General features: G+C 40.2%; 1 protein-coding gene across 3 annotated transcripts in view; it reads left to right on the top strand.

Moving 5' to 3' along the window:
* The first annotated feature begins 7,657 nt into the window (after positions 1–7,657).
* LOC132265916 (POU domain, class 6, transcription factor 1) overlaps positions 7,658–15,053 on the top strand; it is an 85,436-nt gene continuing 78,040 nt past the window's right edge. For all 3 annotated transcript variants that reach the window (XM_059766712.1, XM_059766711.1, XM_059766710.1), the window contains exon 1: positions 7,658–8,525. The gene's annotated coding sequence lies outside the window, so the exon portion shown is untranslated. The remainder of the gene's footprint in view (positions 8,526–15,053) is intronic.

Below are 15,053 nucleotides of genomic sequence, written 5' to 3'. Positions count from 1 at the left end.
TTGGAATGATTTTTCTTTCAAATGCTAAATATATTATTATATTATTAAATTTGAATTGATAATCAGCTTAATCATCACTGAATTTCATCATTCTTAGACTGCAGAAAAATGTTCCTGTGGAAGCCACGCCCTCTTGTATGCTCCGCCCAAAATGCATCTTTGCCATCTTCTAGCTTATCTCTTGCAAAACACACTATTATACCGATCAATTACCATCGGTGGTGTGTGATTTAAATTGAAAATTCTCTTGGAAATCATCATTGCCGAATTGGGCAATTGAATTAAAATCAGTTGGGTATAAGCTTGGATTGGGGCGCTTGTGGGTGGGATTTCACGTGGAAATTTCAATGCTCAGCGCCGCGTGGTGTTTGGGGAAACAAATCGGAAATATTATTTTGATAACATTACAGCTAAATCAGATTAATTACTGCATAATCACACCGCAAATTCACGTGCGAGTGTCGAAACTTAATTGTTGGACGTGGCCAATTGTACAAATATGTGGGCCTTCAGCCACCATCGGCAAAATGAAGTTGAATTAACATATTTGATTCGTTTCGGAAAATCTGTGTTCAAATAACGGCACAAACATCGGGGGTAAATTTTGAGATTGTTGCATATAGGCTTTTTAGGGTGGGTGGCGGGCGTGGAAAATGGCCAAATTATAATTTATGATTACCAAATCCCTCTCGCGATCGCGCGCCTAAAACTAAAATGTCATGACACTCGGCTTCTGTTCGCTGTTAATAGTAGCATGTCAGAAGTGATAAAAGGTATTTGTTTATCAATTTCACATTTCATTACGCACCCCACATGGGGTGGGGGGTGGGGCATGGAAATGAGGTGCTAAATCAATTTAACAACAGCGCGAAATTGGGAAATATTGATGGGCAAGTATGCAAAGCTTCTTTTCCCATAACATTCCACAATAATTTTCTAGTCACTTTGACGCGACAACGGCAAAAATCTGATCCTTGAGTGGAAGCAACAATTTGCTTTTCGCACAATCACACCGCAAATTTACCAATGCGGCCCATTTTGGTGTTTGGTGGTCACTATAAAATTCACTTTATGCATTTTCATCCACCCTCCGGCTGAGCTTTCGCCACCCAGTCGTACGCTCTGGCACAAAAGCCACCACCCCCGCACCATGCCGCCCACTCGGTCGTGCTCATTTAAAATAATTTAACTGACCCTCTGTTATCCGTAAATTAATTAATTTCGAATGTTAATAAGCTGGTGGATATTATTTTATTAATTGATTGTTTACTCTACATTAAGCTAAAGTGATGGGATTTGTTCGGTGGCGCAGCTTTTGCCACACAATAGCTGGGGAATTTTGTCAAAGAGATTTTATAACATCGGATTTTCCATCTGCGCAAATGATAGCAGAAGACCAAAAGCTGCAATGTTAAGGTATGGTGTTAAATAAATTTTTCCATGATCTTCACTCATTGCTTCTCCTCCAGCTGACCTTAAATTCTCAACTCATCACGAAGATTAGCGAATAAACAAACTTGACTCTCTTCAAAGTCACTTTTTACCATTCGCATCTAATTGATTATACTATTTGCACACAATTTTTATAAATTTTCCGCTAAATCTCCAGCCCAGAAGAAAACTCCATCAAATTGTTTTGACGTTATAATTCTTTTGTTGTCTTCCTCGCATTCCATTAATTGTATTTTATCAATATTATTCACTCGCGCACTTGATTTCATATCGCGAACGAGAAACCTTGAGAATAAATCGCAAATTCATATTAATTAACAATTGAAATCTTCTCTGATAGTGTGAAGATAATTGCAAAATAGAATTATTTCTATGAACCAAAGATTATGTTCCATTGTTGTGAACTTGGGAAAATATCCAGAGGAAATTATATATTGCTCTAATTAAAATGTTTTGTGAGTAATTCACGCACACAGCGTGGATCCTGTTCTCATATCAATTTTTTAATGTAAGATGTGAGGAAATTGTAGTAATTTGCTGCATAACCGTTAATTTTGAATAAATTACTGCGTCGAGTAGAGTTTATTTGCTTCCTTTTTGGCGCGAATAAAGCATTCTGAAGGAACTCTCAATTCACCGACTGAACTCGGGGGAGAGGGATGAAATTAGGGGTTGGTGCAGTGAGTTTGCGAGGAAGTCCAAAGGCTAGAGAATGGCCGTGACGGAGAAAATGGCGAAGGAGATACATTGGGAATCGTGGAAACTGAGGCTTTGAGCCACATAATTGGTTTTCAGTCCAATCGAAGCATTTCTGGTTCGGATCATTGGCAGAGGTGCGTGGCGAAAGGGTTGCAGGGTGGCTTGCCAGGGATAATGAACCGACCACCCAAATTAACGATAGTTATCGTGAATCGTCTATTCCACTTTCTCACCCTCTGACTCTGCATATCAAACGGCAAAATTGCTATAATTTCACATTTATGGGGTGGATTTCAAAACTCTCCCCTGCGTTGCCTTGATCACTCTCCACACAGCACCCAGGTATTACCCAGAGCGCTGGCATTTTCTCCGAAATTTCCCCGCCACACACACATTGAGAGCCATTGATTAGATATTAATCTTTCTCGTGCAAATGGTTATAATATTGAAAGTGGGATTCACGATGCCATGGCTTCAATAGATGCTAATTTCTGAACTACGGCACACACTCACACCCACGCATTGCCGCACACAAAGTCGGTCAAGCTACGCCTGGTCCAGGTCATCAGCTGAAATGGACTGTTCAGATAAAGGAGAAGCATATGGAGTGCTTTTGCAATTACACACAGGAAAATCTTTAGCATTTCCAGCTATTTCTGGTGTATTTTAGTCACAAAATGATGTGAAAGAGTGAAAAAGGGCGGGGCATATGAAAAGGCGGGGCATTTGCATCAAAAAGGGAGATCAAAGAAAGGGAATAATGCAATGGAAGAATAATTTGTGATAAGAGACTATAGAAATCTGTACAATATCAAACATCGTGCACAATATGACAATAAATGGGGAAAGGGAAGAATGTTGCGCAACTCTTCTCGCACTTGACGATAATGTCAAATATGATAAGTAGACACAGTAAAATCAACTTGCACAATACACACACTTTTCCTCTTATTGTTTTCCCAGCACATTTAAATGTGCTGCATTCGTAATTTAATTTATGCTCATAACGAGCACACAGAGCTCTAATTAGCTGCTTTGCTGAGGCCCAAACACAACTACCTTGAACCGCAACAACTGTGGACAATTGCAAGTCCTCTCGAGTGCCAATATTTTTATTGACACTTCCAATTAGTGCAATGTTGTCGAATATTATGAAGCATGGCATTTCACTATGCATCTAATTACGTTTGCCATTATGACTTCGTCAATGGTAATAATTAGCGAGAGAGATTATTTAGACACTGAGAGCGAAACTCTGTCCATTATTCAGATGACAAAACGATGCACACAAACTCCTCCTAATGGTGAATTAATGTCACCGCTGGGGAAAGACAGGCGCTCCTAACCCCTATAGTCTTCTAAGTCGCGTGGGGTGAAGCTCGCCAGCATCGTCTTCAGAACAATATTGACTGAGTTCTGCAGGTTAACAGACACATTGGCATTGTCATTATGAAATAATGAGGTGGAAAATCACCATGGCAGATGACATGGTGTCTCTTTATTGCAAATTACACTGCATTTTGCAACTTTGATGAAGCCGTTAAAGATGCAAATTATCCATTTGTGTTTACTCCATTTGTTGTCATAAAATTACCACCGCAACTCCTCAATTATGCCCTTCTCCATTTGATACGTCGTCCAAGGAGGTGCACAACAAAAAGTGTGCTGACGACGGTGAAGTGCAGCACGGAACATATATAGTATTTCATGTCATTTAACCAAAGAGGCGCATCGCTAGGATGGATAGCAGCACCACAGGTTCTCAGGGGTAAAATTCAATTAGAGCCATTTGCCAAGTTGCTGTACAAGTGCGAATTAATTGAAATAAAACTGCGTTCTCTGTGACGTAATTGTTGGTTGAAGAGGAATTTAAAGACGCTGAGAGTCGTTAAATCAAATGTGACGAGACGAGGATGACGCGCGCGCACATTCTGCCTTTTTCGCAGAAGCATATTTTCAATTAGATTTTCCACTGATATCATCATCTCGACTTAATCTCGTTTAGCCTCAGCAAATCAGTGCGATTCTGATTATACGTAAACCTCAATTAAATCATTGAGAAGGCAGTAAAACTTTTACATGAACAAATATTGCAGTTTTTTTTTTATTGATTCTCAAGAGCACAAATTGTGAGCTTTTCAACTTCATCCAAAATTCAACGTGAAGCCTCAAGAACACTGCCTTAGAGTTTGCTATCGGAGCAATCTGATAGAGCATTAATGCATTAGAGGTGCGTGCATTAAGTGAGATAGAAATTATGCTTATATACAGTTTTCGTAATGGAAACTGAAGGGAGAGATGCTCGTTACTTAAGATTTTGCTGCCAGATAAAAAACATTGCGTGGATCATTTCGAAATTGATCTTGTCCTTGGCTTTATATCGTGAAAATCAACTTGCAGATGCGTGAATGAGTAGCAAGTGCAAGTCTATTACAAGCACATTTTCTCTCTCTCTTTTACTTCTTATTTTTGTGATAGAAAACCTTTTCGCATCGCGGCGAAATAGAGCAATTTTAGACCAATTTCGCATGGCCAGGAAGTAAAAGAAGTTTCCCGAGAATTTCCTTCAACATGAAAATGCCCGTTCATCACTCTGGCATGGCTTTGAGATATTAATCAGAAGAATTTATTATGCAAATGCAACCCCACAAACAATGCATCCCTGCTGATTTCGCAGTCAGACCATTTTTTTTCTTTCTTCCTGCCAATTGTGCATTAATTCTCTCATGTGCACTCGTCCGATTTTCCCAACACATGGAAGAAAGATGTGCGGAGTGTATTTCGAAAACCCGTCAAATAATCAAACTTAGTAATTTCATGCAAATGAAATGAGAGAGTCCTGCAGGGATTAAAGCCCTCATTTCATCTCCAAACAATCATGGTTCTTTTCTCCTCGGGAATACAAATAAAATTATTGGGTTTAGACACCATGGTGATTCCCCTGCATCAATTGTTTATCATAAAATTGGGTGTTTCCCAATTGTAGCCCGTTATTATGAATGCATTAAATTTGCTAAACACAAAGCGAAAAGGAAGAAAAAAAATGTTTTTAGGATTAAAACAAGTCGTTAAACAGTAGTTTGAGAATCTCTGACTGTCAATGTACAGCGAGGGGAAAATGAGTAATAATTATATCTCTCTTTATTGATACAACTCGCACTCTGCGTGTTCTTAAGGAAGAGTCATCTTGCAACTCATAAAATTCTGGAGTTTAGGATCACAAAACTAAAGATTGTCAAGTGTATTTCACCAGTTGATAAATTATTATTTATGCACAGTTTTTCACAATATTTTCATGTGCAATTTTTCACTAATGATTTGACTTCAGTTGAATTGCAATTCAAAATAAATAGAGAAAAGTAAAAGGCTTTAAAGATCTCTGGAAACACTCTTGACAATCCAATGTTTGGAAATTAGAATTTTCTCATCATTCCTTCTTTTGTAGTTTCCCTTGGTGAAATAAACAACGTAAAGAAACAGGTTTCTTTTTTTAAAGATTTTCTCAGACGAAAGCATGACTGCATAAGTCGAGAAGTCTGCAAAGTATTCCGTCCTTGGATTCTCTCCTTTACACCCTTTCTTTTATCAAACTTGAGGCCACTGCAGCAATGTTGTTGAGTGGTAAAAATCGTTTTGAAGAGCGAGAGAAGCATGATTTTTCCTAGCTTCGCCATCAGCCTATTGTTGGCCAATGCCGGAAAGCGTCCGCGGACTGAAGGGGACTTGAATCGTCAGATTGATATGGCCAGAGATAATATTTAATGAAAGGGTTGAAAATTATGTTACTTGTGCTGAAACTGTCGATTATGTGCGACGAGGGACGATGAGGGTCATTTTCTGGGGGGGAATATGTATTAATATAATATTGCAGAAAAAGGGGGAGAATATTTTGGAGATAGATCCATTGTCCTCGGCGGTTTTGGTGTATCTGTGTCTGTGCAGGCACACGGAATTTGCTGGTAAACAGGAATGTAAAAGAAATCGATAGAGGAAATTATAATGTAACCCCTTCGGGGAGTATGTCTCTCAGGGGTGTGGGGGATTAAATGAGGACACCCTCGGCAAGTCATCGGGAATTCTGCCACGACTGCTGGTGTGGTTCAAATGACAGAATTAAATTATACTCAGAGAAATCGGACCGCCACCCACTCATTTCGCACACAATCCCCCCGCCCCCACCCCCGCCCAGGCAATCGCCCGCTTTCTCAGTACATTCCACCCCATTCAGCACAGGCACATTAGCATATTCTAATTTCATATAACTCGCCCGAATTTGAATATAATTAATTAATTAAAATAGATTTACAATTCTGCTGCGGTCGAGACAACCCCACAGCACCATCCAGCCTTGCCGGGGCGCGCAACCCCCAGGAAAACGAGGAGACGAACCAGCAAAATTACAATTGTGCTGATTTTATGCTTCACCCCTTTGGTGAGGGGCAGAGGACAATGGGTCTCGAACTGGTCGGAGAAGGGGCTAACATCAGTCTTTGCGACTGCTTGCTGCTCTCTGTCTTAGAATTCGGCTTTTTTGGCCAGCAAAAGAAGATTGCAAGAGCTGCAGAAGAGGCCTTACATGACAGTTCAAGTTCATGCTTGATGGTGTGTTGTGTAACATTTTGCTCTTTTTCTTCTCAATTTCTTGACCTTCCTCTTTGGGTTCTCGTGACCCAAAGGCGGCTATAAGAATTAAAATGCACTCCGTGTCATTGTCAATGCACTCTTTCCTCAACAGTTCAAGTCACGCCAATTGAAACGCGCAAACTCGCGCCAATCGCAGTTCAACTCCACCGGCAATCACGCTTTTGCCACTGTGTGTGAGTCTTGCCCACCCTTCTTAGACGTGGGCCAGAGTGAGAGAGAGCTTCTTGGGCGCTGCGTTGACAACGTGGAACGAACGACAGGCGAAATGGGGAGACACTTTGCATGCACGTGCACTGAACGAGACAGATGTCTCACTATCCCACTTCTGATGTATTGAGAAGGTGAGACAATTGGCATGCGCTGGAGTGAGATGGAGAGATGATGCCGCGAAATGGAGCCAGAGTGCATTAAGGTGAGCGAGTGGAAGCAGGCCAGATGACTAATTAATTCAATTGTTTGCCTTGGAGTGCAAAAGAGAACATGTAGTCCATGATGGCGCCATCTCTGTTGCTCTCTAGGCCATTTCGCGTGGCCTCTCTCTCTGGCGCAGTGTCTGACGTCCATCTGGGTGTGTGTGTGTGGGGGCGCTTTAAGTGTTGCAGAGCAGGACAGCCTACAAGTGCACTCTCGCTGCGAACTTCGCTGCGCAGATTCTACCTCTCCTTCTGGCGTATTGTGTTCGTATGCCTGCTTGGCTTGATTCGTATTAAGAGCAACGCGCAATAATAGCTTGAAATACACACTCTTTGGCATGTGACGTGTTTTTTTCCGTCACTACTCTCTCGCACACTGTGGCAGGGCGCGCGTGTGTGCGTGCGCGATCCCCTCAGACGGCAATTGAACAATTCGCGTGAATCAGTTAACGACGCCTTGTCTCACGGTGTGGATGTTTTTGTCCATGTGCTGTACACACAATCCACGCGATGCCATTTGCGAGTCTCTGGTGTGATCACAAATTGTAGTGAAGTCTCCGGGCCTCCGCTTTTTCACGACGTGCACACGAAAAGCCGTTGGTCATCTCAGAAAGCCGGACTTGAGTGCGAGATTCCCTAATATTGAATTGCTTTGGAGAAGAGAAGGAGGAGGAGGAAAAAAACAGCCAAAAACGAAATATACAATCACTTTTAATTATTCAATTAACCAAGTTAGTGAAGCTCTGTAACGGAAAAAAAATTCCACCCAGTGTGTATCTGTGTAAATTTGCAGAGACAAATTAAGAGCGACCAAATGGTGGCTACTCTGGACGAATCTTTATTGAAGATTATTATTGATTAATTAAAATTAATTTTCATCATTTGATGTGGTTGTGCTTTTCTCCCATTTCGAATTGATATCAATTGCTAGGCCATCAGTGACCAGTAGGAAGTCGCCGAGACCGAACAGAGAGTCTTTAGGAGGGAAACACAGCCAGCCATAACTGGCTTCAGACGATTCCTCAGCATTGCAAATTGATCGAGAAGTTAATCGAGATTAATGAGGGTGGACAAAAAACAGCCGGATTTGCTTGGACTTTAAGCAAAAAGGTTGCTTTAAGATTTTTTTTTTTAACTGTGACTTTGACACATCCTTAAGACAAGAAGTGCTTGGTGACGTTGAGAAACAGAAGCTCCTGATTATTTAACCAATCAACTGTGTGTTGCTGTTGTGAAAAGAAAACTGTGTGAGAGAAAAGAACTAAGAAAAAACTATAGCGTGAAAACTGTGTTGTCTAGCGAAATCTTCTAAGAAAGGTTAGTTTGTCTATATATAATTACTGAAAAATACTTCTAATACCCTTATTACCCGAGAATTCTCACGAAAATGCTCAATTTCTCCGGAAGAAAACACTTTGGCGAGAGAGTTTCCCGCTAATTTTCCCCGCATTTTCGCGCGCGCCAAACTTTTCTCAATGAAAACACGACAGTATGGCACGTGGCGGAAAACAGCCAGTGTCGAGGAGTGAAGAAATAGCGCCCTCCGTGCCTTTCACGTCACCCTGTACCTTCCAATTGAATCCAATTTTCACTGTATGTGTGGTGATTTTATATTTAGTAACATACTCATTGGGACTCTCCATGGCATATATGTAGGCACTCCGTTGGAGGAGACCACAATTGTTTGTAGTATAACAAAACCACGACGATTTGCTTCGTAATTTGATCAATTGAGATGAATAATAATTTATTAAAGTGGCTCACAACTGCAAGAGTTGGGCATTTAAACTATTTTTAAAGCCCCACCAATGCCTTCGTGTTAGACTTTGTTGAGGGAGAGAGATTGTGAAGGAATTGGGCTTGTTTTGCTGTCCACAAAATGCCCACAATTGAAGAGTATTTTTTTTTTGATCCGAAATAATTTGCATTGTGAGCTCGAAAATGCAAGAGAATGAAAATCTTTGGTTCAATCACAAAGATTCTGGATTCGATTGAACATTAGAAATAAAGATCAATCTATTTAACATAAGATAAGACATTATCTAATGTGTTTTACTCCCATTGACAGCTATGATTTTGAGTTAGTTTGATTATCTTTCAGATCCATTAAGAACACTCACTGTTGTTCAAAGAGTTATGATCAAAAATGAAAGCCAATTGTGCAAAATTAGATGAAGAAAAACCTAAAACATTGCCTGAAAACCTTTTGTATAAAATTATGAGTTATATTTGGGTTAGTTTTCAGTTGATTTTCAGTCGTAAAATCATTATTTTTTAAACATATTTGGCGGAATATCCTTAATTCTAGTCTTATTATTTGTTTAATTGAAAGAGTTTTTCGTTGGGCGATGTCTGAGACATGCTAAAGACTTTGTATAAGTGGTGTACTCATTTCAGCCTTATTATCTCCCCCTTGGTCGGGTTGAGGAAGATAAATAATACTATTTCATTGTGAATTATTCACTCAAATTTTTGCATATTTCGTCGTATTGGAAGGATTAAAGTAATATGTTGAATTTTCTGATCTTCCTTGAAAATGAGTCTCAAAAGCGCGACTTTAGCTGACTCGTCCGTGGTAATGATGTGAGCGATGAAATGTGAAATGCTTCTTTTGAAGCCTCATTAGTCGCTAATTCAATAAAGCCCGTCATGTGAACCTCCATCACTGAAATTATAGGATGTGTCCCGCCAATGAACTCATAAATATTCTGCTCGAAGAATATGTCTTTTTCTCTGGCTGAAGCAAAAAAAAAAAATTTCTCCCGCACGAAATTGGCCGCCTGAAGTAGCGAAAATTTCCACTTGTGTTGAGGCCCACACTGTGATTTTGGGATTGGGTGTTATTGTGGAGTGAAAATAATTATGAAAATGAGCGAGGGACGCGCGAGAGGTGGTGGTTAAAATTCTATTTGTGATGTTTTTGTATCTATGTCACTTGCTGTAACTCTTCGACTCCGCCACAATTTCATTAATATCAATTTAGATTCATCGCCTTCAGCATGATTTTATTGTTACACACTCTATAAAATGTGCCTCAGATCCCGCACTACAGCTGCTTATGGGCATGCTTGTGGAGAAATTTCACAGGCTGAAATGAAAGGTCCGGCACAGCAGTGGACCTGCAAAGTGTGGGCATTTTTGGGGAAGTCAAAGACTGTCATTTCGCGCCAGTGCGGAAAAAGTTCGCTCGCGTTTTTCCGTGAGCTTCTCTCTCTGAGGGGGAGAGTGGGAGGAGCTCAAGAAGCCATATAATTATGGAAATTGAAATCACAAACTAATGGGTTAATTCAATTTACTTCCACTGGTGGAGTGAAAGACACTCTCTGGGAGCAACAATGAGCAACTTAATGCGGGTTCAAATCGCGCTGTGAATATTTAAGTGGCAAGAATTTTGTATTTATAACATATTACAATTGAGGCGGTGGACAGAAAAGAAGAACCAGCTGGCGGGCGAAAATTGAATTACAAAGTGAGACAATATAATTTTTTACACACTTTATAAGCAATGGTGGAAAAATTCTTCGAGAGGGTGTGGCGCGAAACAAGGAAAGAATGAAAGAAAAGGTCAAAGAAATTTCCTGTACATTTGATGTAAAGGCTTGTTTTATAATTAGATCTCGATAAGAGTGGTGGACAGTGACAATAAATTGTCACTGCGGTGTGCTGAAGATAGAGGGGAAAAAATTGCAGAGGGAAACAACCATAATATTGGTTACAATTTATTATAATTTGTCTTCTTTCTCAATGTTAAAATGTGTACAAATTTATCGTCATTCTGAGTGTGGAAGTGAGTTGAAAGATGGCCTAAAATCCAGAAAACCACATCTAGCGACGGGTAAAATATAAATCTATATCCAGTATTTTTGACGAATTGTTTGAGAAAAAAAAAGTGATACTTTTTCCAATATCGCAGTTCCTCTTTAATTGCCCACTTCCTTATGTTTCTCTCCGATAATCCTAATCAATTGCTATCTACCGACGTCTTTATATCGCCCAATCTTAATATTTACAGTGTCTTTTATAGATATTGGGAGAGTCTCTCTTGAGTGTCTCTTTTTTTCACTGGGGGAGGAGAAGAAATCTCCGTCTGTCTGTTTACCCACCACAAAGTCTGGTTCGGAGCCTTTTTAAAGTGTGCGTCGTTTCGCCAGGTAAATTTTCGAGGACAAACACCCAGTATTCCGATGAAGTTTAATTAGAACGAAATGGCGTCTGATGTTGAATGATTGTCTAAGGATTCCATGGCTACGCATTTGAGATGATGCATTTGATGTGCGATCCTCAGCAAAAGAGGGGCCACTCTTGAGAGTTGGTCGAGAGAGAGAGAGACCACATACCAGCGCATAGCTAAATCATAATTAATTATCTTGTCTATATAATTCGAAACGTGAACCACATCGTCTTCTCCACTTCTTGTCGTCGTTTATCTGCCCATCATCCCTCAGCCCGTGCCTTCTTCGCCCCCGGTTCACACTTGATTTTTTTTTCTTTTCGTGAAGACCTCAATGGGACGCACCAAATGTGCCGTGGAGAAGTGATTGTTCAACACCTCCCCCCTATAATGACAACATTTTCTGCAAAATACCCATCTTGCCGTCAAACTGTTTCAACTTCACGAGTTTTACCGGTTTTTCGCACTGCCATCATCGTAAAGAATTTTTATTGGGAATTTTATGCATAAACCAGAAATAATTAAACACTTTTTTAGCCATTTATTTAATGTCTCATGTGTGTGTGCGTCTTCACTCTGCAAAGTTGTGGGACTTTCAGCAAAAAATCTGCGCCCGTATCTAAATTGGATTTGAAGGGCACGAAATTTCTATTATAGAGCATCAATAAATGTATCGAAGTGACATGAATAGTGTGACATTAACATAAATAGGAGAATGTTTTGCCAAGTTTGCCGATCGTAAATTTTACACCATTCATTGCAAAATGAACGATCAGCTTTTTACTGCTATAACCCCATTCAATCTCTCTCTCTCTCTCTCTGTCTTGGATAATTAGAAGACGTCGCGCAGATGGTGTGATAATTTCCTGGCAAAAGTCCTTCCATTCCCTCCTGCTGCATCTCCTGAAAATTGAACAGGCAGGCGAGGATGGATTTCGAAATAATCGAAACATTTTGTACAAATTCCATTAGCTCCAGAATAAATCAATTTTCAATCCCTCGCAATTTACCCAATCAAAATTAAATTTAACTCATTGATTAAATTACAATCCACACAATTTGTACGACACTGTGTCTCATTGTAATCCTGGGCTTGTATTTTGGCGATGCGGTGGCAAAATAAGGGCGTTGTGCTGCTTTCCGTTGAAGAAGCCATCTTTGACGCTACTAAAAGTCAACTGATAGCGTCATAAATCCTACGTCTCAGCTGGCATAATCGCTTCCCACGACAGTCCTCAGCCAATATTGCTGACAATATCACAGTCATAATTATTGGGTACTTTTGTCTGTGGCTCATAAAATTTACACTCAATTGTGGCTCAAAGGCAATATTGTCACTGTGGGATTTTCACCGGTGAGATGTCATGCGGCGCTTCTTGGCATTTTTAAGGGGGGGCCCCCAGAGCATCCACAGTCTGCGAGCAGAGAATATTGAGGTGGCGGGCAATAAAGGTGGCCGTAGAAAAAGAAGTAGATGGAAAAAGGTGTGTTTTGTATCGCGATTTAAATTAATTCTGATCGAATGCTCAACGGTAGATTAAATCCGTGACACTGATGACTCATTAATACAATGAAAATCACGAGTTTCGAAACTATGGGACTTTTAAAAGTACCCCACCTCTCTCTCTCTCTATTATTAATTTATATCTCTGGCTAAATAAACAAATGAGCCCTAGAGGTGAGTTGTTAGTGGTGCAGAGACACGCGGAGAGTCAAATTAAATTTCGTATTAATCATTCGGGGCATTAGACGAGGCCCATTAGCGGAAGAAAAGTCCAAGATGCGTGCGTATAATATAAAAAAGAGTCAAATTGAGAAGTGTGTGTGTGAGAGAGAGATATTAAGTAAAACCAATAAAAGGAGATGAGGCGAATTTCGAGTGCCTTTCCACTGTATCTTTCACATATAACAAGAGCGTCTGAGAACATGAATTATTGTTTGCTGTGTATGAAATAGAGAGAAAATTTCATTTATAGTGCAATTATGTAAAAGACTTCAATCCCAACACTCGCACTCCCTTTCTTGCTTCCAGTAAACCATAATTAAATTTCAGAGGCCATAAATTTGCTTCCGATCGTGAATCTCTCCTCTTGCAGACTCTCTTCTCGCCCTTTTCTTGCAATGTTTTGGGCGAAGAGAGTGGCGCATAAACAAACCCGAAAATTCACTGCCGATCGATTTGAGTTGTAAAATTTCACAGTCAAAGAAGGGGAGAAAGATTAGACCAAATTTCACCCTCCTTCAATTCCACACACTATCTTCACTTGATGCACCCCAAATCCCAGAAATTCTCTGGCTGTATCGATTGGGAATTTTGGGGTAATTGTATTTCGCAACAAATTGCATTTAGACATTTGGCCGAAGGAAGTGAATCAAAGTGTGATGGAAATTGCATGATGAGACAAGGGCGTGATGGGAGAGAAAGGATCAAGATTTGAATGGAAATAAGGGAAATGGTCAAGAAACAGTTTATGCAGTTTTTTTACAGCAAACAATTAAGTATTAATTGACAAAATATCGAAAAATTTTACAATTCCACTTTCAACCATGATTTTGAATGAAAATAATCAACACTCACCCGATGTCTTTTATGACAATCTATGAAATGATAAAGTTGATCATAAAATTTTACACTCTTCCGCTTAGGTGAATTTCACGAAAAATATTTTTGACTAACAACTAAATCCATAACGCGAGTGTGATGAAATATTTTCCACACACGTGTTGTGAATGAGTCTGAACTTAAGCCAATTCAAACCGCGGTCTTGACCCTTCCCGAGAGCTGCACAATGTTGCAAGTCCAATTTATAATGATTTTGCAGTGTGGAATCAATGCAGAAAGTGCTCTGTTCCACTGTGATTTCTAAATAGCCCTTCAATTTAAATCTTTATTAATAAGCGGGAGGAAGTGTCTCTGTGTCGCTTAATGCCCATGTTGGGGGCAATGCGAGGACTCTCGCTTCGTCCTCCTTAGAATGCTCTTAATGGTAAATGATGGCGCGAGCTCATGTGTGGCGTTTGTGTGTATGTAAATGATGTACTTTGCCGTTCAATTCTCCCAAAGATAGTGGATACAGAGGCAGAGAGAGGGAGAGAGGAACAGGGTGTGGCACTAAATGAGATTGAATGGGGCAAAATGAGAAACAAATTTGGAGTGGAGAAAAAGAAGTTGGGAATCAAAATTGAATATAATGTTGGAAAAATAGAAGAAAAATCGCTGGGCGAAGACCAAGTCATTTTTTAAATCATTCAAGATAGTCGATGGTCTTTCCTACCTCAACATGCCATTGAATTGTCTTGGCGGCGCAAAAACAACCATCTCGATGGTGTCTTGGAGGAATCATTTAATTTCTCTGAGGGCTTTTTTTTCCTCCTCCTCCTTCAGCTTCTCCGTCGTGGCTCGGGAAGCCTTTCCTCACTCCGCGGCCACCATCTCGCCACATTTCTAATTTACTAATTGAATTAGAGAGAGGCTGTGGTGGAATTGGACATGCGGAGAGCGCAGAGGTTCACCCTGTTTAGGAGTTAATATTAATTTGGAATTATTTTGCCTCCATCGTCTTTCGTGTCTCTCGTTGTCTTGCTCTTGTTGAGCGCTTCAAGTCATTCCAACAAATCATCCAATAAAATCAGAAAACAATTAATGCTGACTCACTATTCCACCAACACCCCGC

This window comes from Phlebotomus argentipes, unplaced genomic scaffold (assembly GCF_947086385.1).
Source record: "Phlebotomus argentipes unplaced genomic scaffold, Phlebotomus argentipes genome assembly contig_5, whole genome shotgun sequence".
NCBI classification, from domain to species: Eukaryota; Metazoa; Arthropoda; class Insecta; order Diptera; family Psychodidae; genus Phlebotomus; species Phlebotomus argentipes.
This window is presented reverse-complemented; position numbering and strand designations above follow the sequence as displayed.